This window comes from Triturus cristatus, chromosome 4_2 (assembly GCF_964204655.1).
Source record: "Triturus cristatus chromosome 4_2, aTriCri1.1, whole genome shotgun sequence".
NCBI lineage: Eukaryota > Metazoa > Chordata > Amphibia > Caudata > Salamandridae > Triturus > Triturus cristatus.
In genome coordinates, this window is record NC_140586.1 from 5,715,211 (window position 1) to 5,742,841 (window position 27,631).

At 43.8% G+C, this 27,631-nt stretch overlaps 1 pseudogene across 1 annotated transcript in view; it reads right to left on the reverse strand.

The window, feature by feature from the left end:
* Positions 1-3,587: 3,587 nt before the first annotated feature.
* The window catches only part of LOC146832805 (uncharacterized), a 1,167,931-nt pseudogene continuing 1,143,887 nt past the window's right edge, over positions 3,588-27,631 (reverse strand). Inside the window, exon 4 of the transcript XR_014960451.1 lies at positions 3,588-13,814. The product of XR_014960451.1 is annotated as an uncharacterized LOC146832805 (transcript). The remainder of the gene's footprint in view (positions 13,815-27,631) is intronic.

A 27,631-nucleotide genomic window follows, 5' to 3' on the forward strand; every position in this document is an offset into this window, starting at 1 on the left:
AGGCACTAAGATCAAAGGGGAGCACAGCAAACTGAAAGTGCTCACAGCCCGCTGTGAACTGCAGTACGCCGATGGGTCCACAGAACAGGAATATAAAAATAGGCATCCCGCAGGTCCAACGCTACCATCCTATCTCTAGGGTCTAAAGCAGACAGGAATTGAGCAATATTGAGCATTTTTACTTAATTTCTTCACGATGCTGCTGAGGGGGCACAGATCTAGAATAGGATATAGGCGTCTGTCTTTCTTTGGCACAAGACAGTAGCAGGAATAACCATCACAACCTATCTCTGATGTAGGCACTCTGTTGATGGTTCCTTTACCAAAAGAGCCTGCACTTCATGATGTACCATGGGCGTTGAGGGCTGAACAATTTGGAGCACCCACTTATCCATAGATAGCTTGCCAGCAGCCTTTTGGCTAAACAGGCAAGTGATGTCAAAGGGCATGTACATAAGCGGTGCCTGGACACCCCGAGAAGATAGTGGATCCGAGCCAGCCATTGGCATTGCTGCAAACCATCAAGGAAGCAATGGCTCTGCCTAGTGGGTTGGTCGTGTCCAGTTTGCGCAGTGGATTGTGAACTTTGCTGCATCCCTGTCATCAGCAATAGGGAATACTGGCCCAAGAGACATGAAGTATTCACTGGCCACAGTGCAAGGCAGGTGGTAGAAAAAAATCTTTTCCACATCTGGTGATGTGGTAGGGAACACTCCAGGCTTAACCTTAGACGTGGAAGCCTGGACAACCAGGCTTTCCAGGGTGGAATGCTGGAGAAAATAACTGGTTACAACGCGTGCTTTTACTACGTGGTATGTAACAATGCAGTTGTTACAACGATCGTGTTGTCCCTAAACCTTCCCTTTTCTACATGTTAATCACCCCTAAGGTAGGCCCAAGGTACCCCTGTGGGCAGGGTGCATTGTATGTGAAAGGTAGGACATGCCCTGGTGTGTGTGGCATGTCCTGATAGTGAATTACAGCCTACTTCGTTTTTCACTATTGCAAGGCTATCTGTTCCCCATAGGCCAGAATGGGCAGTTTGATTATAACATCCTATAATCCTAACTGACCCAGGGAACATGGTAGGAATTCGAGTTTAGCATGCCTGAACTCAGAATGATAAAATACATCTTTTAGTGAAGTTGATTTTAACATTCTGTGTTTGAAAATACCACTTTTTGAAAGTAGGTATTTTCTTACCTAATCATCCAGCCTGGCTCTGCTAGCTTGTGTATTGTCTGTCTGGTTTGTGAGTGACTGGGGCTGTGGGAGACTCCAGGAGACAGGGTGAGCCAGCAAAGGGCTGAACAGACCTATCTGCACATAGATGGGTGGGAGGAGTAGCACCTGGGTCGGAATAGGGCTGTGCCTGCCTTCCACAATGCTGGCTCCACCCCCTGTGGTGCATCTGATGACCCTGGCTTACACTTACAAAGGAAGAAGGTGCACACTGGCAGAATGCACCCAGAACTGGTTTGAACTAGGTCCCTCTGCCTTCAGAGGACAAATGATTTGCTAGTATAAATATTGGGGCCCAAACCCCAAGACTTTAGAACTCTTTTGGATCAAGAAGACTACCAAGAAGAAGAGCTGGAGAAGCTGTGCTGTGTGCTATGCTGTGTTGGCCTGCAGTGGCTGCCTCTGTCTTGGGCAGTGAAAGGACTGGACTGAACTTTCTGCAATCTACTTTTGTGAGTTTCTCCAAGGGCTTGAGGTAGAGCTTGCCCCCAGTTCAAGAAGTCTCAGGAACAGCAAAGACTTCAAGCTCGACGCCGTCTATGACGCCGCTGCCGACTCCGTGTCCTAAAGGCACCGCTGCAACGTGACCCTGGTCTCACCGACGACGCCTGCTGATGCCGCCACCGAGCCGCTGCTCTCACCGTGACCTGTAAGCACCGCACTCCGCACCGTCTCGCATCACGACGACGCCTTGGTATCCCCGACGATGTCGCTCCACGCCGGACTAGACGCCGCTGCTTGCACAGTGGTTTGGAGGCACCGCTCGTAACGTTACACGACGCACCGCCCTCATCCCGCACCGCAGCCTTGGCCTACCGACGCCGGTGCCATCGACTACAGTTAGCCAGCCGACGACAGCGCTTCAGCAACGCCGCCGCCGCTGCTTGCACCCTGACCTGCCAGCACCGTGACGAGCACCGCCTTCAACTCACACCACGACCTTGATCTCACCGCCGCCACCGAGCCGCTGCTCGCACCGCGACCTGAGGGCACCGCATGCCGCACTGCTGCACTTCGCACCGCAGCACCCAACGCCTGCCGACACCAGCGCTCCTGACTTCAACAAAGGGGAGTTCAATCTGTAACGCGTGTGACTTAGAGGGCCCCGACGACCTCTGGAACTGACGTCTACCGACACCATGGGTTCGGAAGCTCAACGAGAGGTCATCGACGGCCTGCATTTCTGAAAGGTACTGTTTGTGAGTCTTCCCGACACAGTAGCTGTCCCGCGACGCCGCTGTCAGCCAGAACTGTTTGGATTTGTTTGCTCATGACACCGTGATAGCCCGGGATGGAGCTATCGACATCAAGGAACTGTTTTACAAGGTTATTTTGACAGCTGAAGATTTTTAAGAGCTGTATTGTGGATTTTTATCGTTTTGGTCTTGTCTTAAGTATATCAAAATATTGGATATTTTTCTAAACTGGTGTGGTGTCCTTTTGTAGTGCTTACACTGAATCACTGTTGGTTATGTGCAAATGCTTTACACACTGCCTCTAAGATAAGCCTGACTGCTCATGCCAAGCTACCAAGGGGGTGAGCAGGGGTTATTTTAGGAGTGTAACTCCCTTATCCTGACTAGGAAGAAGGGTCCCTATTTGGACAAAGGTGCAAGCACTTGGCAACTAGAGACCCCCATTTCTAACAGGGTCAGTCTGGACACAGGAACGGAATCCAGAGGCCCAACAGGTGTCGAGGGGCGAAACCGCCAGCAGAAATCCAGTCAGGACATCTCCCAGACTTGTGGGGCCTGCAGGGACTCCAAATGGGTCTGACCTCATAAATTTCCGTTACTTGGGCAAGGTCACTTCAGAAAACTCAGGGAGGCTTGGATGGGACCCAGACCTAGGGTCCTGACTTGTGGCGTTGTTCCCATGCCTCCTCTGGTGATTTGGACTAGTGCTGCAAAGTTGAAGAGCGCTTTGACTTCTTGGATTTTTTTGTGAGGCTTATCGGACAAGTTCTGGGACCTCGACGACTACTGACGGGAGCGAATCCAAGAGCAGGCCGGGGATTTTACATGGGAGTGGGACCTCAAGCGGTGTGGAGTCGTTCAATGTGAAGCAGGCAGGATATTCATGACACGCTCCTTAATCATCATCAGGTGCACTGGCAAGCACATATACACAATAACTCAAACGCAGACTCATCTGCAAAGATATAAATATGGTCACCACCCCTTCTGTCTTTTTTTACAATCAAGATACAATGCAATTGATCAAAGCGCCGCTGAATATTAGAAAGTGGGTAAGAAGGCTCGTGGCACAAGAGCGGCTGTTGCTGTTCCAGCACAGCTCTTGCGACTCCAATCGAGAAGAATGTTAGCAGTAAGACCTGTGAGCAGTATGATTGAGTTGTGGCATGACAAACTCAGATTTATTCACAAGACAATTGCATGGACTATTGAGACAAATATAAGCATTCAAATGCTTTTAAAATTAATGTTATTACACTATACATAAATCCTCAATATACTTCAAGGCGCCACTTAGGTGAGCAGTTACATGGAAACCCCCTCTAAGTGACAGGTTGAGTCCTAGTGCACACTTCAGTGAAGGCAAGTTGGGATGAAATTGATGTAATACAAGCAGCACTTAAACTTGAATTGTCCATATACCGTTTTCAGCATTCTCACTTTTCATTTCTTTTGGCTAAGATTGACCTTTTTACCAGTGACAATATGCATATTGGCAATGGAAAATAGACATTTATCTTGCAAATACTCACTGGTGGTAGTTAAGAATTTGCCTCTCAGTGAAACACTTGCAATGTCCAGTTAATTTTTAATGTACATTGTATGTCTCCAAGAATCATTTTTAGGTAAAGGTGTACACCTGAATTATTTTCTTGCTTATAAGTGATAACCAGATTTAACCAGTGTCTTGCGAATTGAGATGCTAGAATAATATTAGTTGTTACTGTTTGCCATTTCATCAGTTTATTTTATTCTTTATTTTACCACTCATCAAGTTACAATCCTTCTCTGGTAATGTACCCAGGATGTGGAACTCACTCCCTAGAGACCTCAGATGTAACCCCTCCTTCTCCTGCTTCAAAAGGGACTTGAAACTCCATCTCCTCAACAAATTCTTTACCGACCAAGGTAAACTGACCTAGACTTTGATAACCTAGTTGACTCCCCCCTCACTTGACCATCAAGGATAGGTGGTTACTGGAATGTGCCAACCACTTCTTTATTTTGTCTCCCTACCCCTCACCGTTTGCCTAATTATTAAGTTTTTGCTTAGATCTTTCTTGCTTCCTTAGATCATGCTATGTAATGCAACCTTTATCTCCTGTGTATATGTAAAGCGCTCTAATACCCAAGGGTCAAGCTAGCGCTATATAAAACTTTTAAAATAAAATAAAATATTGCTGTTTCCTCACCTTAAGAATGATTTTAATACAATAGTTTTCCCTTGCGGTCACTGCATTGATATTTTCCATTACTCATTCTAGAATCTAGAGTTAACATATAATCTATGAAGGATGTGTCCTTGGATAGGAGCATGAAAAGAACTTATCATATTTCACATTCACACATGTTTTAATATCACTACATCAGTACACATAAATGTAAGCACTCATCTTTGAAAAACGACTTTGTTAGGTTTACCAGATGATATTAACATGTGTCTGTGGCATTGCATCACCTATTACTTGATCATTTTCCGCATTATAAGTCAATTGTTACTGCAGTAACCTGATAAAATAGCAGCTGCAAACAACCGGATTAAAATGTAACAGTGTTTAATACTTCATTGCTGTCCCAAAGTCTTCTCAGTACAGAGATATTATAACACTGAGTTGATAACTAATACGCCGGGCTCATTTGGTTTGCCCTTTTTTGATTTTACCGAAACCCATGAGTGGTAATATGTTACTTGCTTCTTACTTCCATTCATTTTGTTTAGTTCAATCTGTGCTGTTCTTATCAAAGACTAACTATGGGTTGTTACGTCCATTAAAAAACATGGATTTGGGTCTTCCACGTTTAGGTCTCGACATTGTCTTTCTCTCTTGCATTCTTAAAGCGAAAACCAAACCCTCGGCAGTGGGAATGTTGAGCTGACTTAGCGATAAGCAAAATAACAATTATGTTTTCCACTCCTGATACCATTTGTTCATGATATCTTCTTAAGCAGGATGGCAATATAACAATTCTTGTAATTGAGTGACGTGTATTCAGCTGATTAACCGTGGACTCAATATCCCTTAGCCAAGATGATTTTGAAAACGTTTCTGTATTAAATCTAGGACTCTGTGATACCTTCAGATTTATTTTTAGACTCTTTGCAGCATTTTCTGAAATGTATGCTTTCCGTTGCGATTGTTTATGGGAGCTCAGCTGCCTTCGGTTCCTTGATTTTCTTTTTAAGGTTTTGCGCTGGATTGCCACATTATTACTGGTAACTGTGAGGCATAGTAATTCAACAGCCACATGCATTTCTGTTCATATAAGCAGGGTGGAAAGATAAACACTTACGGTTCATAAAACAGAGGCAAACATTTAGTTTCTGCACACTCACGAAATAAGAAATGTGCTTAGCGTAGCCTGGTATATGTTTCATGAATATCTAAATAGATATTAATATTGTGTGACTGTGAGGTAGTATAAGATGTGAAAGCTTGGATAAGAAGGAAAAAACAACCAGCACTGTCAAAGCCAAGAGGTCTAGCTTATAGCTGAAAGTACCTCTTCACTAATAAAGGCTGCTTAATTATTACCTTTTACTGCCCTACACTCGTACACTCACATAAAACAAATTGCAAATGGTCACATCCATCAACCAATACTATACCAGTCCACAGGAATAAACCACCCATCACAAATTAAACCAGCACAGAATAACTAAACAGATCTGCCTTCTAGCTATGCCTGCTCAGGACCACATATTTTAAACAGGTCATCTCCGAATAAACAACCCAGTACATTAACCAGCTAAGTGGACTATGAAAATAAGAAAGGCAAAAAGGGACCTGTAAAGCTGCTCAAAGTTGCCAGCTTATTGAAAAACAAACGGGACAACTATTCCTCACACTTCTTTATCCATCCCACTGCTAAACATGGAGTCTCATTACATAACTGTTCCTCCGTGGTCATCACGCACAACAAGAAACACTTCCCACATAGGGTCAAGAAAAAGATAATTCTCTTTCAACCACACACCCACTGTAGCATGCTACCCATGTAGGTGAGTGATTCAGCCTTCCACATAGGGGTAGTAAACGCTATATAATTGCTGCAATACAATAAATTAAGAGGCATATTCAGTTATAAGCCAAACCTATTGGTTTTCCATATGCTTGTTTCTGCTAAGGTATAGCAAAGTTGCAGCATACCTCGTGGTATATTCCCCTTGATGACACAATCTACCTCTGCGGATAATCTGCAGGCTTCCACATAGCTGGTAAGGAGCAGTGCCTAAAACTGATGGGCATATGGAGCATGGTCCAAGAGTGAATATTAATTGCACAAAACTGGAACTATTTGCAGGCAAATTTGAGTCCTCCATGTAGTGTGCGTAAATGGAATCAGCTGAATCTGTTACTTTTCTTTGATACCTTTCTCAAAGTGGGCTACCTCTGTCAAGGAGCGTAAAATGTCCTCCCAGAGTCACAGTGTTAGGCCAGATATGAGCAGAGAGCTTTTGTGTGCCACTCATGAGCTTCATACAAAGCCTCTACACAGAATATTCAGCTGGCCAGGTCCTTCTAAACAGCTCTTTTGCTCTGCTGCATAATCTTTGTAGACTGTGCCAATCCCCAATAATGCTCTAGCTCAGTGTTTCCCAAACTGTGGGTCGGGTCGCGAGCTGATTATTGGTGATTTGCGAAAGCACCATTAATAAATAAAGATGCCTTTACATTCTGTATTTTCCTTGTCACATTTCAAAGACTGAGATCAAACGTCAGGCTAGGTCTATTGACAAATTGCTGCTTATTTTTTTAACAAGGGGATTGGGTTTACAAACCCTCCACTTTGTAGTTAGAGGAAGAAAAGTGTAGTGAATATGTCATAATCTTGTCGGGGTATAAGGCGTGTGAAGGAAAGCTGCAGGATGGATTTTTTTGTAACACACAACCAAATGTAAATACCTGTAAAGGATTCAGCAGTTAGAAAAGCAAAAATAAAGCATATTCTCTTTGTAATTCTGATGGAAACCAGGAGTATAATGGAATAAAAAATATCAAGACTATTTACTTGGTGATGCACAGCATCATTTGTGTGCAATATGGTTTTACCAGTAAAACTGTACGTCTTGTCAAATTTAGTGGCCATTTCAATAGAAAATGTGCTGTCTTTAAATGACAGTGTGCAACCACCCAATGCTTTAGTTACATTATTAAAAAAAATAAAAACATTGCCCTGCGATTGCCATTAAAGCTAGCTGGGTCATGAACGTTTTTCGTTCGAAAATTTGGGTCGTGGTTTTAAAACGTGTGGGAGACAATGCTCTAGTGGCAAAGTCTGCTCTTTGGGGTCTCCTGGGCTCAAAACGGGCCCTTACGCTTACATAATATGTGTCCTAAGGTAGTACATCTGGTGTTCAGTGTAGCTTTAGGCCCTGCATTACAGTACAGCTTCCATGTGCATCTTGTATGAAAGAATTCATTTGTGTCATATGTCAAGGATTCAATTGTCTTTATAGAAACTGTGCAGATGTGGATTGCAAATTCTCTACTTTCGTGCTACAGTCTTCGGGTGAGGGCACAGCTGACGGGGGGACTAGGGATTTTGGAGTGCAAATGTGAAATGCTCTTGATTAAGTGAGGCAAGGGAAGCAAAGCAACTAAATCAGGCGACTAACAGTGAGCCAATCGCCTCGTTCCCCCATTTGTTTACTCTTCCCACCATCTGCTTGGTTGCATGACATCTTTACAGGATTGGACTGGGTCACGAAATAGACCTGGGCACTAAAATAAAAATAGCCCTCATTAATGAATTAGATAGCTAAAAAAGTGGCCCAAGTTTGCACATTGAGACAGTTTCAAACTTGTAAAACACGCTGTATAAGTGTTTTGCAAAGCATGGAAGACTGCATGGATTTCAAATTGCTGCAGTCAATATCAAGGAAATCAACATTAAAAACTGGAAAGAAAGAGGATAAAAAAAGGCCCAGAACAGCCCGTAAAAACGGGCCAAAACACTGACCTATCAGACCAGACCTTCGTGCATTGCCTGATTGCCCTAGAGGACAGTCAGCTCTGCATCTCTAACCTCTCCAGTGTCCTTTGCCTGTGCTGCAGGTAAATGACACAAGCATTGGCATAGCCAATAGGTCTCGCTTTGGGACCTTATAAGTGTTTAGCCATGCAACAGTTGCTTAACTTAATACTTATAAGGTCCCAAAAGCGAGACCTATTGGCTATGCAAAGCGGCCGTGCGTCCGCGAAAGTGAAAGTAATCGCGGTAAAGCGCGGCGCGTGCGCCCGTGCACATGCACTGTAGCTCTAGGCTGGCCTGGTAGCACTTTTTGGAGCCCTCTCAATAAGTCTCGCCAGACCAGCGCATGCGCTGGGTCAGGCGAGACCTAAAAAACGGCAGACTCCATTCTGCAAAGGAAAAACACGATTCCATAGAGCAGGGTAGCGCTCACTGAGCAGATAAATATTTGGTTACCTCAGTCCCAGTGTCCAAGGGGCACACTGCATGCTGACACCCCTCAAAAAGAGACAAACAATTTTTGACTTCCTCTAAAAATTCAGTTTAGTGACACAAAGCGCACTGCGTTAGCTGATACCTCAGTGCATGCTGGAGCTGCTGCCTGCTTCTTTGCTTTCGGAAAAATGAAGGAGACCAGCTAGAGGACTAATGACATCACAGGAAACCCGCCCCTTCCTTCTGCATAGTTAGAGTTGCAGGCTCTGCTCTCAGAACAATCTCTCCAATTCGTTCATCGTAGCAGCAGGTGGTGCTTCATCAGGCTTTTCAATTCACAAGCACCAAGATGCCTACTGCCCTAAACACAAGTTCATCACTGTCTTCTACACGGAAGTGTGACCATGGCGTGCTTCCTATGGCCCCCCTTCAGCCTTGCCTAACTGTTATTGCCTTTTTGGAATGGAGTTTAAAGTTTATCTTTGCATTATTTACAAATACTTGTGCCATTATTTTCAGTTAAACTGAAGGATTCAATCAATCTGGGAATTGTAGGCGCGCTATTCACCCGTGAGGGTCTCAAGGCGCTGGTGCTGATTTTAAACTAATATATTTGTAAGCACTATTGTTTTTGTGGCAATTGAATCAAAAACAAGAGGGTAAAACTAGATTTTGTCAACCTACAAGTGACAAAGTATACAGTCTGCGAATACCAGGCCCGTCACAAGGAATAGTTACAAACACTTGCTGCTGGCAAATGGCATTAAATTGTGAGGAAAATCCAGTCCTCCAAGAAGACCGTGTAACATCACGTTGACATAGCAGCCATCTTAGATGAGAGAATACTTCTCACACACTAGTAGAGGCACGTATTGACGTGCTTTTCCCAGTGGTTGACCCATTAGGATGATGCCCATCATTATCATAGAAAAGAAATTCAGAGCAAGTCATGCCATGTTTTCCCTTAAACACTGCAGCTACAGCCATATTAGGTGAGTGAAATCTCAGGAGCCAACAGGCACTGTTAGGTTACAATACAATACTTAGCATTTGTAAAGGGCACAGCTACCTCCGAAGAGGCGCCCTGACACTAGCAGAAAGTACTCCTACAGGACACCTAAACTACAGAGATCCTAAATGAAGTCAAGACAGGAGTTGAAGAGTAGGGTTTTAAGGCTCTTTCTGAAGACCGCTTCAGTCGGGATACTTTTGAGAACAAGAGGGAGGTTATTCCACAACTTCAAGGCCAGAAAAACAAAAGATCTACCACCTCTTCTGGCCTTGTTAATGTGTGGGAGTTGGAAACATTTGAGTTGATTAGATCTCAGAAATCTCGGCTTGGCGCAAGGTTTAAAGCGGTGCCTGAGATAAAGAAGACCTTTGTTGGAATAGGCCCTGAAGGCAGAGATGAGTGCCTTAAACTGAATCCTTTTATTCACTGGTAGTCAATGGAGATGCTGTAGGTGTCCTGACATTGCTGCCCGGGGGAGAAGCTTGAGAATTAGACTGGCAGAGCCATTCTGAATGATGTGAAGATTCTTGATCAGGAAATCAGACAGCTCCAGGTACAGACTGTTGGCGTAGTCCAACCTGGATGTGATGCTGGCATGGACTAACATTTTGTGAAAATCAATGGGGATGAGATGCAGCTTCCTTTTAAGGACGTATGGCCAAAGAAACAGGTGGAGGATAATGCCTAGATTCGGGCCCAAAGGTCAAGGTTAGAATCAAATTTTACAGTCTGATTTCTCATTACCGGAGCCGGATTGGGGGGGGGGGGGGGGGCTAGGCCTTTCAGATGGCCACAGATGCTGGGTTCGCAAGAGGTTTTTACCAGAGTTAAGTTTTAAACAGCTCGCGTTCATCCAGTAATTGCTTTGAGACAGACATTAAAGGAAGACAGGCTAGAAGACATGTTTTCGTGAAAAGCCAGGAGGAGTTGGTTGTCATTTGCGTATGACATGACTCTCACTCCCCAAGATTCAACTAGTTTTGCCAGTGGCTCCAGAGATATATTGAAGAGGGTGAGGCTCAGGGACGAACCCTGAGGCACACGATGCTCTAAAGGTGTTAAAGTAGAGGTAAATGTTGGGGAAAAAGACAGCCTGGGAGCAGTCATTAATTAAGGATTTCAGCCATTACAGGGCTTGGTCTCTAAGGCTGATCTTTTCGAGTCTATCAAGCAAAATAGCATGAGAGACTATATTGAATGCAGAGGAAAGGTCAAGTAGCATTACCCTAACAGGACTACTTAAATCCAAATTTTCTTTGATGTATTCTGAGACTTCAAGCAGGGCAGACTTTGAGCTATATCCTGCACGGAAACCCGATTGGGTTTCATCCAGCAGATGATTAGACTCAAGAAACTGTGATATCTGTTTGTGTGTCCTTCTCTCAACTAGTTTAGCTACCGTAGGTAGAAGTAAAATGAGTCTAAAACTGCTGAGAACTTTAAGGTCATCAGATGGCTTCTTAAGTGGGGGGAGCAGCAGGGCTTGTCTCCAGCTGGACTAAGGAGTCAATGATGATCAACATGTGGGTAGAGACAATGTAGTGCTTCTTAAAGATCTTTTTTATATTGAGTACATACAACCTGGCAACAGCTGCACTGTCAAGACAGACCGAAAATGAGTATTGGAGGCACTTGAATCTTTAGAGCCAATTGCACAGTTACTCACATACCCAGATGGCTGTAGGCGATTTTCGTGTGCACACTGGCCAGTGAGCAATCTGACTTCATAATAACCAACAATAAACAAAGAAATTAATAAATGTCGCCCCTGTTGCGTACACCCTTCCTACATCTGTAAATCCTTGCACAAGAAGCATTAACCATTTGCCTACATACAAATGCTTGGCAAATAAACCACGTTGAGTGCATGAAACCAAATTACATCTATTCCCAATAATTCCATTAATTAGATTTTTCGAGAGTGCGTTCACTTGGGATTTACAGTGTATTTGTTAAAAATTAACCTGGATATTATTCATGATATATGTTCATTAAAAGGTTAATTATACTGTGCATGAAGATGTTGCTTTTTAGCTATAATAAATGCCCTGAAATGTGGAATTTGCCACTTTAGCTATGAACCATTTTAACTGTATTTAGATGTCTCTTGATATTAACGATCTATAGTTGGTCTCTAAATTATTATTGATTCATAGAATATTTTGTAGATCCTCCAGGATTCTCAGCAAAATTATTTCTATTGTTGCTTTTTCAGTGTTATTTTGATTTTTTTAAATGGCTTTTTTTGGTGTTGTTGGCAGTCCTTATGACGCTATAGATAATTTACTATAAATTGTGTACTATATTATGGATAATTAGGAGTATAATTCTTACCATATTCTTTTGAATATTATCTGAATATGGGAGCATTATCTATTGGGAATATGATTTGCTCTATTTTTGTCTTCATACATTTTGTGCTTCACGTAAGGTCTTTATCTAGTTCAAACATCTGTGAAACTCACTGTGTGCCTTTTGGTGTCTAGTGAGGGATGTTTTCCATCCAAAACTTTGGTCACATTCAGTACATTGGTATGGCTTCTCTCCTGTGTGTGTTTTCTGGTGACATACAAGATTAATACTCTGGCTGAAGCTTTTGCCACATTCAGTACAATGATACGGTCTTTCTCCTGTGTGTGTTCTATCATGTCTAAAAAGTGTTCGCTTGTCACTAAAGCATTTGTCACATTTATTACATTGGTAAGGTCTCTCTCCTGTATGTGTTCTCATATGACAAGTAAGGTGGCCATTGGTAATGAAGCATTTATGACACTCTGTACATTGATAAGGCCGGAGTCCTGTATGGGCTCGCTTGTGGCAGATAAGGTGCCCCTTTCTAGTAAAGCATTTTAAACATTCTGTACATTGATATGGTCTGTCACCTCTGTGCGTTTTCTGATGACTATTAAGGAGCGATTTTGTAGTGAAACTTTTCTCACATTCTGTACATGGGTAAGGTCTATCTCCAGTGTGGTTTCTCTGATGGCAAATAAGCTTGTTTTTCTGACTAAAGCTTTTGTCGCAATCAGTACATTTAAAAGGCTTTTCCCCCATGTGTACTCTATTATGCCTCACAAGAGTTTTTTCCTCGCTAAAGCTTTTTTCGCAATGCGTACACTGGTATGGTCTCGCTCTTGTATGCGTCTTCTGATGGGAAGTCAGAATTCCCTTCTTAGCAAAGGATTTCTTGCATTCTGTACATTGATAGGGCCTGTCACCAGTATGTGTTCTTTGGTGACAAATAAGGGCAGTCTTTTGTCTGAAGCTTTTGTCACACTGAGGACATTGAAAGGGTCTCCCCCCAGTATGCATCCTCTTATGAATAGTAAGACATTTCTTTTCAGTAAAGTGTTTGTCACATTCTGCACATTTATAAATTGTCTTTCCTGCGTGTATTTGAATATGCATCTTGAGAGCCCGCTTCTCAGCAAAGATTTTTTCACATTCAGTACATTTGTAAAGTCCTCTTCCTGCATGTCTTTTCTGGTGAGAAACAAGATTACCTTTGACAGCAAAGCATTTTTGACATTCAGGGCACTGATAAGGCCTCTCTCCTGTGTGGGTTCTAAAGTGACATATAAGGCTGTTCTTATGTTTGAAGCTTTTGTTACATTGTGGACATGCGTACAGAATTTCTTGTGCAATTTGCTCACATACTATAAGCTTAACAACCTCTAGATTACTCTCGCATTCATTGTGTTTAAAAGAGATCTCATCTTGCTGAGTTCTCAGGAATAGGTCAGACTGTGTTGTATCACCGATATCATTATTACTGAGAGAAAAATCCTCTTCCCAAGGCTCTGAGGTACTTTCGTGCATCTGCTGGTATCGAGATTTCACTCCATTTTCAGAGCTCCTTTTCTCCTTCTCTTTTCTGGTCTCCAGTGAAGCTTTACAAGTTGTAATTTCAGCACACTTCAAAGATATTCCATCTTCACTTTTTCTGATTCTTTCACCTGTTGAACAAATTAGACCTATTATAAGATTTCTAAACATTTTAATATATATATATATATATAAATAAAAAACATACATATAAATACCCTGAGCAGATGTGTTTAGAATGCTATGCTATTAATCCCGGCCCCTTGATATACCTCCATAAAAAATTGTTATTCAGAGAGTTTCATTTTTGATTTGTGTATTTGGATCATTACAGAAGTAATTTAGCTTGGGTAGACATTGCTGATCCGGGATACATTTTTCTGGAGGACATTTTTTTAAATGGCATATGTGTTGCAGTGATGATGCAATATTTCAGGAACCATGAGAGCTATACATTTCACTTTGACGTCCAATCATAGGTTTTTGGGATCAAGTAGTCTTATAGAGACAGAAAATACCTCTTTAGAGCAACCCTTATGCCATTTTCCAAAATAGTGGCAATAATAGAAGAAGAGACATTCTATAGAAATGAAACAAATAATAATGGATTTTAATCCTTTTATTGATACACCAAACAATGTTTATGATCTTATTATGAAAAAAATGAATCACCCCAGTTTTAGAAACATTTTCATAGTTCACTTTATTTGTTTCGCCAATTGTTTCTGGTATATTTGCATAATGTCGAACATTTAAGAAGAGGATCTCGACAGGGACATCTTGTCGAAGCACAGGTTTTGCACGTACATGTAAGTTTTGTGGGTGGAGGACTTAGAAATTGTGTAGGTTTTAGCACCCCATCAATATCTTCCCAACCAAATTCACACTGGTCTTTCGCTAGATATGCATGATCCAAAACCTTTACAAATCTTCTGATCAAGTAGAACGCTCTTTCAATGTGTCCACGCACAGAATTTGACGTTAGTGAAAGATCACTTAGCGGGACTGATCTTTTGTACTCACTGTATCAAAGATTGTCAAATATGTGGCAGTCAGAACTTGTTTTCAAAAAACGCACAAGGTATTTTTCTATGTCTTTAAAGCCACATTCTTCTGCCTCAGCAACTCTATTTAGAAACTTCACAGGTGTATCAGTTAAAGCTCAAAGCTTTGTTCCAATTCTGCTCATAGTGTCATCACCCGTAAGAATATGTACCTTGATGAGAACACTGGGCATCTCTGGGTTAAGTTTCTTGTACAGAATATTAAGCAGGCTTCAAGTGTTTTTTCTCGCCTGCTCCATAACGTATCCATAACTCTGAAAATCCTTGATTTATAAACATTGCAACAAACCTAAAAAGTCGAATAATAACATCTGTGTCATTTGACAGTACAATGACTCGATTGGAACCATTTCTAAGAGCCCACTCAACATGTGGTACAACACGAAGGTCAGCTTCCACCAACTTGATAAGTTCTTGAACAATATGGCCCATACCTTTTGAATATCTCTCTGCAGGCACCAACTCCTCATTGCCAATCATTCTCATTACAATAATTGGAAATTCAGTGTTTATTGAAGCATCAGCAATGTTTTGGCGAGTTAGCATTTCCAAGTTCACCTTGTTCGATGTTGATGACCAGAATTTATCAAGTTGCACAGGTATAGGTTTTGAATTTATAGACTTTTGTCTGATTCTCTCACAGTCTTTGACAGATAGTTCAAGATAACTATCAAAGACAGTGTGCAGTTCCTGCAAGGTACACACTGAATGTGATATCTGTAGAACAGTCAGAACGACCTCCCCAAAGTTTTGCATGGATGAAATCTTGACCATTCGCAATTGTGACGTATAGTCTATTACAACAGTTTCCAATGTGGACACCTTTTCCAATTGAAATTCTACAGGTGAAAGTTTTTTTCTAGCTCTTGCACAAGTTTGTGCTTTACTGGTTATTTGCAGCATCTCCATCAAATAATGTGTTTGTTGGAAGATCATGCAAAACAATGTCCTTGATAAATTCACCCCTTTCTTTTGCTACATCCATCTCTCTATGTGCTTGCAAACGTTGTTTTTTTTGTAACCTGTTTTGTACTGACCGGTTGGACAAAACTCTTATTATGGCAATTAAAGCATGGTAGTTTAGCTTTAGTGACTATGTCAAGCAGGTTTTTCTCTAGCTTTAGTGATTATGTCAAACCGCTTTTTCTCTTGCTATACAAATCTCTCCTGCTTCAGTTCTGCGTATAGTTTTGATTCATGTTCCAGAATATCTAGTAGACTTGTCTTTATATCGTTATCCACATATTCTTTGGTCATGAAGTTGTGTAGTCGCACAGGCTCAGTCATTTCAAAGGCGTTTCCTTGCTGCTGCCTGAAATAAAGACGTCTGTCAACATGTTTATTAAAACGTTCCCCACCCTTTCCCACAAGTTCATGGTGAAGAACAGTTTCACAATGGTATATTAAGTTTAAATTTGTCATCTCTCTGAAAACATTGCAAATATAACGGGCTTAATGGTAAACTAGCTGCCATTGAGCAACATATTTGCTTTTATATGTCTGACCAACAATTTCTTTGGAGCTTTTCTGTGATCTCTGGATCGTCTGTTCCAGTTTCATATCTAGAGCCACAGCATTGAACCTTCCCTTTCTGTCTTTCACCAGAAAATGTCTTTGGATGAATTTTCTGTAGAGGTATGGCTTTTCTACCTCTAACGTCTTCACTCTTTCCAAATACCAGAACCCATATGTCAGGTAGTTTATGCAATCACATTCGCAAAACCCAGTAATCAGTGACTCCTGGTCTTCACGTGCAGCTCCCAATCACCTTCCCGACCAGCATGTACCAAGTTTTTCACTAGAGCTATCATGTGTAAAACATTTCCCCAGTACTTGCAAAATTCTGATTTTCCTTCACATTCTTTGACAAACTCTATGAACTTGGCTTTCTGATTTTGAACTGAATGTGTTCAACGTTGTCTGGCTTTGCATTGTCTTTTGAATGAAGTGCACCGTGTGTCTTGTTCACTGCTGAGATATGATATGCAAAACCAAATTTGTCATTCTTGTTCCAGAAAGCATTCAGTTGCAATGTTTCTATAGCCTCAGATATGATGAGCATTCCTTATAACGAACAAACATAATGAGTTCCACTCAATGCTGACTGGACAGTTTTTCTTCCAAAGATTTCAGCCTCAATAAGTGCACTGTTTTATCACATCCACTGAGATCATTTGCAGCACATCACAAAGCAACATTTGTCATGTGGAAAATGCCAATTATTGGATTAACACCATAACATTCTACTAGACACTCATAAAATTGTCCACTACAATACAGAAAACACCTTCATCGCAGAAAATTAGCAGGATAGCCCGATCCTCATGCTGAGCACGCACATTTTGGGAATTTCTTCGAGCTGTGTACTGTTGCGTAATTTGTGACTGGAGATGGTTTTACTGGTAAAAACCCAACCTTATTCAGTGTGATGGTATTCTGTAGATTAGAGCATTAATTCGAGCCCACGGAGGAACTGGCTTTTCTTCATCCTTCAGTCTGCACCAAATAAGTGATATGATACATTCTGTTAAATCAGCTTTGTGGACCGCAGATTCAGGTAGAAGAGCGTTGTTCTCAGCCACAGTGAAACTTTCTGGTAGACTGGGATGTGTTGATGGCTTGTAGTTATTTTGCACACGTTGGCAAGGCAGATGGGTTATAAGTTTGCTGCTTCGATTGTTTATGCCTACAGCTGACACATCTTGTTTTCCAGCATCAACTTCATTGGTACAGTCTTGAAAAAGCACCATGGCAGTATTGTGTGCTGGATGTTCAGGACAAAGAAGAGCTATCTTCAAAATCAAAATTATTAAGAGCAGCAATTGTAAATCCTTTCCTGGTAAACTGACTTGGAGGTGGTGTGCTGTCAGATTCACAAGATTTTACAGCATGAGCTGCTAACAAGTTACTGCTATGCACTATGTCATTATAACTTGTTGATACACCAATCCTATTCATTGAAGTGATTATCTCTCTACTTTTGCACTTATCAGAGATTGCGTGGGCAGCCATCATCATGTGTAGCTGAGTTTTCTTTTTGCTGTGATACAATTAATAAAATATGATTTGGAAAGAACAGTACATTGCACAGCAAAAGCCTGTCAGTTCATGGGATTGTCTTCCAATTCTTTGCTTATATCTTCAAAGCCATCGTCAATGTTGTTGGCTACTGTTGGGAACTCAAGAACTCTAGTTTGTGGCAGTTTTGCTTTGCTGATATTAAACAATGATGTACAAAATGTTAAGACAACATTGTGGAAATTTAGCTTGCAAACTGAACATTATCTGCGCCATCTTGCCTCTCCCCAGCGCCACACACAGCGAGCACACGACAGCCATTTTAGGCACCCCACTCTCTCCCCCGCTCATTGTCAATCGCCAGCGCGTTCCCCTGACGCTGCAAGCATCCCCCGCGCACCGGCCACCCCCGCTCTCTCATACATGGGCCATAAACCTTCTCCTTCTGCGCGACCCTGCCATGGAACCACATCCCACGCCTGACCGACATCCCATACATGGTCATGCCTCTCTTTGATAACCCCCTTCCTCTGCGCCCCATTGTCCGAACTGATCCCAGGCCATCACCTAGCCCTGCGGATGCAGTTTATTGCCCCTACTGTAAGGGAAACACCCCACATCAAAGGGATTACAGTGGATCAAAGCCCCTACCCCCTGAGACCCGGCCGGTCGCACACCCCCCAGGGAATTGGCGGAATGTCCAGCTGCGTGATAGCCATCTCCTACTGTAGATGGGGTGGGGACTTCCACTGTAGATATGTGTGGGAACGAGTTCGAAGTGGGGATTCCGAAGACGTTCTTTTATACATCAAAGTAATCTCAAGAATGTGCCATGTACAATAAACCTGCAATAAAGTCATAAACCCGTGTATAAGAGGCCAGGCCTCAGAGATGCAGTTAGAGCACCTCGTGACGATACCTTGCTGTCTGATCTGATGTGTTCTGCTCCGACGGAATAAAACTTTGTTTCCTGCCTTCCAGTCTCCGGCGCCTGCCTCTTTCATTGGTAAATTATCGAATGGTATGAGAGGCGATTACCGCCGGGCAATACTTGAAGGGTTATCGACTGAAACTGCCGCTACCATTTAACAATTGGCGCCCAAAGTGGGGCCCATCAGAGACACGTGGATCCAGTGGGAGAGGTCCTGACGACAGAGTGAACGACTGCAACGATCGGGAGAGCTCCTGCCCAATAGACCCTCGTCTGGCAGCCGATCATCCGAACTTCACTGGTTCCGAGCAGACCTCTCTCGAGTGATCTACGGTCCTGACTGGGAACCATCAGGAGTGCCGTGGCAAATACGGAGAGTAGAGGACGATCGGGCGCTGGAGGCGGAAGACGAGAAACTGTCCACGCGGTCCGGGTAAGGTCGTGATACACGACAAATTGCGAAATAATTGATTGATTGTTTGAAGTTTTGAAATACTAGTATTGCTCATTGATTGTTCTCTTTGAGATATTCGCTGTCTACAAACGGGGAGGAGTAGAAATACTCTCTCTCTCTCCCTTTGCAGATAGTGAAGGGTAGGTAACGCAGACTTTTGTCCCCGTTGAAACCCGTCGTGCCTATCTTTATCTCCCCACTGATTGATTGTCCGAACATTGATTGTTTTGAAGAATAGTGCTCTCTGAGATATTCTCTGTTTGCAAATAACGTAGAATAGAAATATTCTGTCTAGTCTTTGCAAATAGTGAAGGGTAGGTAACGCAGACTTTTGTCCCCGTTGTAACCCGTCGTGCCTATCTTTATCTCCCCATTGATTGATTGATTGATTGTCCGAACACTAGTTGTTCGATATTGGTTCTTTGGAGGTATTCTCTGCTTACAAATAACGAGGAGTAGAGATATTCTGTCTAGTCTTTGCAAGCAGTGAAAAGATAGGTAGTGCTGACTTTTGTCCCCGTTGAAACCCGTCATGCCTATCTTCTCCCCACTGATTGGTAGTTGGTTCTGCCCGGACCGCTTATTAGAGGTGAACCATCCAGCTCCACTGGAGGGCACCCCTAATAAGGACATGTTCACTAAATATGGACTAGTCGCCGTAGCTTATAGCAAGCTGTGGCATAAATATACAAGAAAGGACCCCGAGAGTCAGTGGCCACTGATGGGATCCTTCGACGACCATAAGATAGAAATGATAGAAATAGCTCTGCGTAGCAATAAGACGACGCCTACTATGCTTGACAGTATCGGCATGTGGCGCAAAGAAGCAACGCAACGGAAAAAGAGGGAAGAAGTAAAGGCAGAAAAGGAATTACGAAAGGCAGCTCACCTTGCCGCTAGAAAGTTAGAAGAAGAAATAAAGGAGAGAAGGGAAACTAAACTAAGACAGGAGCCCGAAACATCAGGCCAGTACGCTGTTAGGACCCCCTCTATGCTCTACTCTGAGTTGTCCTCTAAGCAACGAACGAATGACGAATTACTATTAGGTCCCCCAATCATTTACATGCCCCCTCCATACGCACCCTCCCAATCGGTAGTGCAACACCCACAACCCCCAAACACGAGCGAAAGCAGTACAGGGGCCTCGGTCCTCACGGCCTCCGCGCCGGCCGAGCCTCTTGTACTGAACACAACGTCGGCAATGACGTTGGATGACCCTGAGATAAGAAAGAAAGATTCCACCAGAATGAATCGACTAACGAAGGATGAACGAGCAGGAATCGACAAAATAGTAAAGGCACTGGTGGGATCCTTTTTGACCTTACAAAACTAAAGTAACGCTAGGAGATAGCCCTTTGTGGGATATATGAAACCAAGGGAAGGAGCCAAGCTCACGGTCGAGACGGCCACGAGGTAGCCCGACTCCATTACTCTCGCTACCTAAACATGTCTGCCCTACTGCCCACCCCGCCCAATAAGCATGACAAAATCCTGCACAAACGGAAGCCACCATCGACGTCACCAAACTAGGGCTAGATCGCGCACAATTGGGCTATGTTATTTTTCCGATTACGCAGTAACATCCTTGTGCTCGTCGCCAGATTGCAAATATGTACAAACACTCCAACGAAGTAGTATAGTTATAACATTTTAATAACTTATAGATATAACAAACACACCAACAGGGTAAACAGGTTAAAACACGTTTTTAAACAACTATTTACATGACAGTCTGCTGCAACCTCCATCCCAAAGCCTTAACGTCCACGTGACACCGTCCTCGCCTCTCCTTCCTCGAAATTGCAACATTGGCCTGTTTTGGGCAGTCCTTTTAGTCAGCTCTGGGCTATAAAAACCATGCCAAATCCATCGACATCAGTGGCGGACGATTGTGCGAATAGGCCGGAGGCTATACGAAGCGCCAAAGCTCTGGCAGCGCCAAGGCGGAGTCTGCCATGCTGGGCGGATCTTCCCATTCTCTTCTTCTTTCTTCAATAACGGAGGGTGCCCTGGCCGGGGGAAGCGCCGCGGACAGGCCTCCCCCACCTCCCCAGGTGGAGGCTCGCCAGCAGATGAGGGCACCCCAACCGTCTTAATTCACCGGCCAGCTGAGCTGCACCCAATCGTCTTTAATTCGCCGGCCAGCTGAGCTGAACCCTGCCGCTGCACGCGACCACCGGACCACCGCCCAAGCACGGGTTCACCAGGATCGCCACTAGCGCCCGACGCGAGGAGTGGGCCCCCGCAGCCAAGTAATCGGGGACCCACCCCGGTGGCGATACCATCCAAACTGCTGTCGTCGCTGCTACTGGAATCACCCCGGTGGCGATACCATCCGAACTTCTGCTGTCGCTGCTACTGGACCCACCCGGTGGCTGTACCGAAGAGCTGCTACTGCTGCTGCCTTTGGACTCCGGCGGTCGGTTCTCCGGATCCAGGTCTAGCCCACCGTGAGGCGATTCTGGACTCGAAAGCTTGTCTGCTCGGGCGTGGGCCCCACCCTTGACAAGACGCCCCCTCAGCTTTGCAGGGTCTGCGGGAGTCATTGGCACTCGACTCCCGCGGACTTCCGGTAAGGACAAACCGCCGCCATCGTCCTTTGCACCGGACAGCAGCCACCTTGCCTCCGCTTGGTGCAGTTAGAAAGACTGATTCAAGACGTCGGCGGAAGAACCCGCCTGCTGCCCCGCCCCAAGAACGGGCCACGACATTGCTACAGGATCGCGGTGACGCCATGCTGACGCAAGCTGACGCTAACGAAAGTTCTCGAACTACCGAAAGGAATTCTGGTCCAACAGCTAATTCATGGAAAGACTTAGACTGTACACTGGCCCAACCTCGCCCCAAAATGGCGCCGATGTAGGAGAGGCCTACAACTCCTTGTGGCATTCCAGTCACGTGGCATTTGTGTTAAAAGGATATGTATGTGATATTTCCACACATGATGAGCAGAGGGACGGGAAGGGTACTGACCGAACGTACGTACAACCTTACTGATTGCTGACCTACCCATTTTTATTTAGCGTTCTTATTCTTAGATGCTAAAATAGTGTTGCTCATGATACTCGACGCCTCTCACGCCGTGGCCGGCCTGAACGATTGTAGGCCCGTATTTTGTATACTGACATTGTTTTAAATAAAGGGCCTCTTGAAAGAATTACGGAATCAGTGTCATGACTAATCACATAGGTTGATAAAGATTTCTTCTTTTGAATAAATGATTGTTACTCCCAAGCAATAGAAAACAGATAATGCAGTCCCCATTTGCCTGAATCTTTTTGATTAACGGAATTTGTACCCATCACACCTATCTTTTTCCAAGAGTTGTCAAACAATGGTCAACCATAGCTTAAGGTATATGCCGAACGCAAGGTATGGTATCTTGCACCTTAATACACGACCGATTGAGAAATGCATGTATGACAAGGGAACCCGAATTTAGGAGATGAATAAATTAGAACATCTTTGTCTCGGACAAAAAAGAATAATAGGTCTGGGGTATTACCCACTCCTGCGACTAAGCTGGTACGAGGTAAGTAGAACTTTTTCGTGTCTACACGCGCTAAGGTACTTTGAATACTGCACATCCCCTCCCCTCTTTTTCCCCTCTATAGGTCACGACGAAGCGCCGACTGAAGAATGAAGTGGACATGGACCGCACCGTGTTCAATATCAGGAAAAACATAGACAAACGTTGTGGGATAGTGCATAAAGTGCAGACCACCCTTGGGGACATGAAAAACTGTATGGTGTGATTGTGCGTGTGTACTGCGATTATACGATATGAATGTGTATGCATTTCATGCTTGGGTCACTTGAAGAGAGCGTCACCATATGATTTAAGTACTCGTCCATCGATCAAAGGGAGGAGAGTAGAAGGTCCGACACCCCCCCCCCTCCCCAAGATAAACTACAAAATACTGAAAATACGCAGCATGTATAGGAAAGAGGACAGGAAAGGAGAAGTCCCCGCCCTCAACGTAGTCCTGAGTCTCCGTCTTAAGTTTATACGCTTGATGCATGTGCTGTCGCACCCTATCCGGTATTTGTGTGTACGTGATCACCGAATTTATGTCTTTCCCCCGCTTGTGTTTCCTTACATAAAACAGACCCATGCTACTCCATGTTGTGTGTGCACCAAGTGGCCTATTTTCGTATCTATCTCTCTCTCTCTCTCTCTCTCTCTCTCCCTCCCTCTCTCCCTCTCTCCCTCCCTCCCTCCCACACTAAAAGGCCTTATTGCCCTCTTTCTTTTTGAATAAATTAACGACACATACCTCCTCGGTAAGTGTATAATTGGCCTGGAGCACGGTGGTGTTCGAACAAATTGACTGAAACAAAACGACCGTACTTTACCACGTTACTACCTCTCCTTTCTACAAATATTGAGCTTAATTGGCTGAGAAAAGAAAGGACAGGTAAGACGACTGATGTCTCCCAATCTGGCCCTCAACACGGGGACTATATGTCAGTGGTTTTTGTTTTTAGAAGACACCATCTCCACCACCCAGAATTACCCCCAACCAATTACCCCGAAATAGAATGTCTAAAGCACCCTGTTCTCCCAAAGATAACCCCAGCCCTATACTAGCCGTCTCAGAGTATTTTGAACGAAACAGCTGATGACCCTATTTTCTAATAATACATCGCCTAAACTGATAAAGGGTTACCTATTGTCCCCAGCAAAAATAATGCTTAGCTTATGTTCCTCCCCGAAATGGATACTCGTGAACGCATGACAGTAGCACCTCGCACTTACTTTTTCATAAACTTAGTAGTCCTCGGAGGAAAATGTGTATTACCAAAACTTGTGTTGAGATGAACGAGTCTCTACCGGAGAAGCCGTTTTTTTAATAGACCAGAAGGTTGACAGATGTCAGGCTTCCTGCAACGGTTATAGGGCGCAGGAATCGACACCTAGAAGGCTAGACGATGGACAGGGACACCCACAGAAACTTGCACCACAGCAATGATTAATAGATTAGTAACACACACACTAACATCAGAGTTAATAGACATCAATCATACAGCAACCGATAAAAGCATGTCCGCAACTACTCGGTGGTTGGGAGAGAGGATGAAGTATGTAAATGTCTTCCCTGCCAACTCTCTAAGATTTTGTTTCTTGTACTCATTTAAAGATAACGTGCTGCCATCGGAAGGGAGGGGGTCGGACGTGACGCACAGCCTGGCTGCAGACCATGGAACATCTATGACATCGACCAAGGGGGAAGCTACGAAGCAAAAAGGGCGTGAGACGAGACACCATTATCAGGATGATAAGCGCGAAGGGCTACATCGAGGCCCCCTGCTCACTGACCAGCGTGCCTGAAGTCTCAACCCGTCGGGCCCGATTGACGGGCCCAGTACTGGAAGATTCTGCTCCCCTTGGTCCGCATTTTTGATCCGATCCCACTCCACCCCCTCTTCCCTCGGCATCCCGAAGCACGTCACACCCTTCTCTCTCTCTCCCCCTCTTTTATATGGATTATGAATCTGACTTAACTACAGAAGAACAAAAAGCAGGTACCCTGTCTCAAAGTACCTATGGTGAACTGTGTTAAGGAACAGGACTGTGATCGGAGAACAGTGAATGGTCACACCCTGCCACGTGAGAAATTGGATTTGAGCTGGACCTTAGCTCCACCGCCGGTGCTCAACAGTGCCAACGAAAGAAGAACAACAATAAGAGCTTACCAGTGATGGCTCTTTGTAATAGGACACTGGAAAGAAGAACCTATGTTAAGTTGAAAATCCTCTCCCAACCACCTTTTTATTAACTATCTTCCTATCGAGTTTTCATGATGTTGCATCAGTCACTTCCGACTGCACACTGAGAAGTTTAGAAAATCTAACTTTGTATAATAACATTCATACAACACCAGCCATGCGCACGACTATACTGACTATCTTTTTGATCCACACAAAATCTGGGCCTTATGTAATGTATGAAATATTCCTTGCTTTGCCAGAAACATTTTTGCTTTACAGTATCCTATTTGTGCTCAAACAAGCTCCCCCCTCCTACCCCTGGGCCTGACATGCGGCGCAGCTGATGTAACTTTGTATGTACTACCTCCTCGCCTACTTTATCACCTGTATGTAACTATGTACAAATGTGTCAGATTACTCCTGCCTGCCCTAAAACCTCTGTATCTTTAAGGAATGTATGAAAGACATTAACGATATTATAGCTGAAGGTTAACGAAGGTAAATGTCGGCCAGGCAAGCTGGCGAGATATGTTAAAAGTGAGGACTGTGGAAATTTAGCTTACAAACTGAACATTATCTGCGCCATCTTGCCTCTCCCCAGCGCCACGCACAGCGAGCACACGACAGCCATTTTAGGCACCCCACTCTCTCCCCCGCTCATTGTCAATCGCCAGCGCGTTCCCCTGACGCTGCAAGCATCCCCCGCGCACCGGCCACCCCCGCTCTCTCATACATGGGCCATAAACCTTCTCCTTCTGCGCGACCCTGCCATGGAACCACATCCCACGCCTGACCGACATCCCATACATGGTCATGCCTCTCTTTGATAACCCCCTTCCTCTGCGCCCCATTGTCCGAACTGATCCCAGGCCATCACCTAGCCCTGCGGATGCAGTTTATTGCCCCTACTGTAAGGGAAACACCCCACATCAAAGGGATTACAGTGGATCAAAGCCCCTACCCCCTGAGACCAGGCCGGTCGCACACACCCCCGGGAATTGGTGGAATGTCCAGCTGCGTGATAGCCATCTCCTACTGTAGATGGGGTGGGGACTTCCACTGTAGATATGTGTGGGAACGAGTTCGAAGTGGGGATTCCGAAGACGTTCTTTTATACATCAAAGTAATCTCAAGAATGTGCCATGTACAATAAACCTGCAATAAAGTCATAAACCCGTGTATAAGAGGCCAGGCCTCAGAGATGCAGTTAGAACACCTCGTGACGATACCTTGCTGTCTGATCTGATGTGTTCTGCTCCGACGGAATAAAACTTTGTTTCCTGCCTTCCAGTCTCCGGTGCCTGCCTCTTTCATTGGTAAATTATCGAATGGTATGAGAGGCGGTTACCGCCGGGCAATACTTAAAGGGTTATCGACTGAAACTGCCGCTACCATTTAACAACATCAGGCATTCTTGTTGACTCCCATGATTTGTGGGGCTCTGTGGCATCTCAAAACGTGTAAAAACTTCCAAAATCGTAATCTTTCAGGACATTTCTTAAAATGGTTCCTGTTGATTTTACGGCACTCTGTGATCTTATTTTGGCAGCAACTTCAGGAGTCAAATTGAATGAGAACACCATAAGTGGCTCATTCATTTTGTTAGACTGACAAAAACGACTTCTGTCATTGTACACTCTCACCAGAAAAATCATAATTTCATTATTATGGATCAATAGAGTTTCATCAATGTTGACCATTTTTTTCTGATCTCACCGAGTGTGAACCCGTAGCCAGCACTCAAGAGTGGCTTAAAAACCTAATTCGCTTTTTCAAAGAGGGCAAACTTAACTGAAAGCTGGAAGTTATGTTGCTGCTGGGAGCTCATTGTACATTCATATTTTTTTATGTATGCACGCATGCAGTTCAGGTGGGCATACACATCTGCTGCAAATACATTCACCTCACTGTTAAGATCAGCTACTTGGCTGAAAACTTTATCTTGGAAGAAACTAGCTGCAGATAAAAACATGTTTGCTCTTTGACACTCACATACTCTACACTTTGTTCTTTCGTCAATCCCTTTAGCCCTTGTTCTGGCTAAACCACAGACGACACATTGAAGATCCGCTGCTTTCTGATCAGTTATTGGAGGTGGACGAGGGGTAGCCATCGATCTTCTAAGTGGATGGGCATTGGGTTTCGTTGTGGTCACTTTCTCAAAAGACTCGGATTCTTGTTGTGATTCACTGTTTTCTGCTATTTGTTGATGATTTATTCCCAGGCTTTTTTCCATTCTATATAACTTGTAGCAGTTGTTGTTACAATGATAAAATATTTGATCTTCTTCACTCATCAATTTCAATCTTTGCGAACTTTGTCTTACAGTATTTCTGCAGCATCTCAACCTCTCTTCTGTCAGCTGCACTTGAGGTTTTCGGATTAGTTTGGCATATGACACATTTTTCTTTGTTGAAGGAGTCCTGAGATTTTATAGTAAGCAGCGGTCTCTCAGGAGGTAAAGATTCTCTGCTACCACATGGTTCGCTCATGTTTACGAATTTGAATCAACGGAAAACCTAAAACAAAAACAAAATTAAAATAAATTGCCAATATGATGGCTAAAACAAATTATAAAGCCACCATTTTGGAAAACGGGGCAAGGGTTGCTCTGAGGAGTTATTTTCTGTGACTTTAAGACTACTTGAACCCTAAAACCTACGTTTTCGCACCAAAATGAAGTATAAAGGTCTCATGGTTCCTGAATTATTACATCATTACTGAAACACATCCGCAATTTATAAAAAATGTCGTCCAGACAATTCATCC